The sequence below is a fragment of the Protobothrops mucrosquamatus genome, unplaced genomic scaffold (assembly GCF_001527695.2).
Source record: "Protobothrops mucrosquamatus isolate PMUCROS unplaced genomic scaffold, P.Mucros_1.0 scaffold1680, whole genome shotgun sequence".
NCBI classification, from domain to species: domain Eukaryota; kingdom Metazoa; phylum Chordata; class Lepidosauria; order Squamata; family Viperidae; genus Protobothrops; species Protobothrops mucrosquamatus.
This window is the reverse complement of record NW_015387836.1, coordinates 99724-102472: the sequence shown is the minus strand read 5'-3', so window position 1 is coordinate 102472 and position 2749 is coordinate 99724.

Genomic DNA, 2749 nt, shown 5'->3' with positions numbered 1-2749 from the left:
TTTTAAAATCACCCTAAATAAAATCCTCCCTAGGTCAGGCCCGCTTGCTGGAAAAGCCATGTCTTGAGGGCACGGCGGAAGGTAAGGAGATCCGGAATCGTCCGGATCTCGGGGGGTAGTTCGTTCCAGAGGGTGGGGGCACCCACAGAGAAGGCCCTCCCCCTGGGGGTCGCCAGCCGACATTGTTTGGCCGACGGCAAACAATCTATTAGATGCCCCAATTCACATCAAAAGGGTCATGATGTCAAAGCTCAAATTATACAAGTCAGATCATTTATATCAGGGGTACCAAACTGCTGGATGCATCATGCCGAAACCGCACCCACCCAGCTCCAGCAATGGGGGAAAAGTCGTAATATGTCGCGACATATCACATGATGTTGCAAGTTTGACATCTCTGATTTACATGATGACATATATGAAGTGTGTAGTGGGGTGCCCCAGGGCTCTGTTCTGGGCCCAGTGCTCTTCAACATCTTTATCAACGATTTGGACGAGAGGATAGATGGGGAAGTTATCAAATTTGCAGATGACACCAAACTGGCAGGAATAGGATATATCAGTAGTTATACAAATAGTTAATTTAAGATGTTGAGACTCTAGAAAGAGTACAGAGAAGAGCAACAAAGATGATTAGGGGACTGGAAGCTAAAGCTTATAAGGAACGGCTGCTGGAATTGGGTATGTCTAGTTTAATGAAGAGAAGTACGAGGGGGCACATGATAGCAGTGTTCCAGTATCTCAGGAGCTGCCACAAAGAAGAGGGAGTCAAGCTATTTTCCAAGGTGCCTGAAGGCAGGACAAGAAGCAACGGGTGGAAACTAATCAAGAAGAGAAGCAAACTAGAACTAAGGAGAAACTTCCTGACAGTTAGAACAATTAACCAGTGGAACAACCTGCCTCCAGAAGTGGTGAATGCTCCAACGCTGGAGGTTTTTAAGAAAGTTTTGTCCAAAATGGTATAGGGTTTCCTGCCTGAGCAGGGGGTTGGACTCGATGACCTCCAAGGTCCCTTCCAACTTTATTATTATTATTATTATTATTATTATTATTATTATTATTATTATTATTATTATTATTATTATTATTATTATTATTATTATTATTATTAATATTATTATCCCTTCCTAGGATTGTTACCACAGAAGTACCTTCATTCCTTCTCAGCATCATCAGTGACTATTTCTTAGCAGTGATTTCCAATATTAAGTTGCCACTTGCTCTACCTTGCTGAGGGACTGTCTAATAGCCCATTTCAAGCATTGCATAATCAGAAGAAAATTTCAAACAAGGTGTGAGATCCCACTCAGGACATGAGGCAGTACACCCATGACAGTGTGTAAGAATGAATGTTTGCATTTCTTCTTTATGCACAGCTTGTGCAATACGCACAGTATATGTGCAATAACAAAGTTCGAGAGTTAAAATTAAAGTTCACAAAGGAACCAAGAATCATGCCATGATGTGTATAAAGGCCTCATCAGAACTGACTTCTATGTTCCTCACAAAAAAACCAACAAGGGATTTCCAAACATCCCTAAACTTAGATAATGTCCTATCTTGAATCAGAGCAATCAATTTGGCCATCTCAGCAAGTTCTATCATCTTTACTTAGTTTTTATTTTGTATTCACAATTCTAATAACATTTTATTTTAAAAAAACCCAGACGTCCATGACAAACCTGCAGTTGCACCTCTCCTTAAATGACACCATTCATCAGTGTGACAGCCTCCACCCACTGCTTACTTACAAACTCTTGCTAGCAAATGTAATGCTGTTAGGTCTATTGATTTTGGGGTGCGGAGGGACCACTTTTGGAGGAGTCAGAATCATATTTGGTGAAGTGATAGATAGAGATTGAAAATGCATCATGCATATAGCTTGTCCTCAATTTACGACCAGTCATTTAGTGACCATTCAAACTTATGCCCTACCTGAAAAGGGGAGCTTAGGATTTGGACCCAAAGGTACAATGATCTATCTTTCTTTCTCTGTCTCTTTCTCTCTCTCTCTCTCTCTCTCTCACACACACACACACACACACACACACAAATACACACACTGCAGTCATGTGACCACACTTCAGATGCTTGGCAACCTGGCCACATTTACAACCATTTGCAATCATGTGACCACCTCTTACATGGTCTTTGCACTTACTTCTGGTTTGCAGAAAAATCGCACCATAGCAAAATATGGGTTCACTTAACAACTGCACCATTCACACGACCAACCCATTTTGCGACCCATTAGGGCTTATGACCATAATGGGCAGGCTCCATTATGATCATAACTTAGGGACTACTTGTAGAGGTGAGGCCAAGACTTCCTGCTTTTCTGAAGCAGAAAATGCCCTACTGTTCTGGGCGACATTCTCCAGAAAGTTCTCCCCCACCCCCCAACTCATTTCTCCATCTCTTCAAAATCAAGTTTGGATCTGATGGGGCCTTGGAAGCTCAGAATCCAAAGATTGGTTAATGCTCAGCAGCTAAACAAATGGTCCCTTCTACACTCTTCACCTTCTCCAAGACCGAGTGGCTGTGGTTGCTGGCGCCTCGGCATAGTCAGCTGACGCCATCGCTGACTATTGGGGGCGAAACTTTGGCCCCCTCAGAGAGGGCGCGCAACTTGGGAGTCCTCCTGGATCCACGGCTGACATTGGATGATCAGTTGTCGGCCGTGACCAGGGGGGCGTTTTATCAGGTTCGCCTGATCTACCAGTTGCGACCTTTTCTGGACCGGGACGCC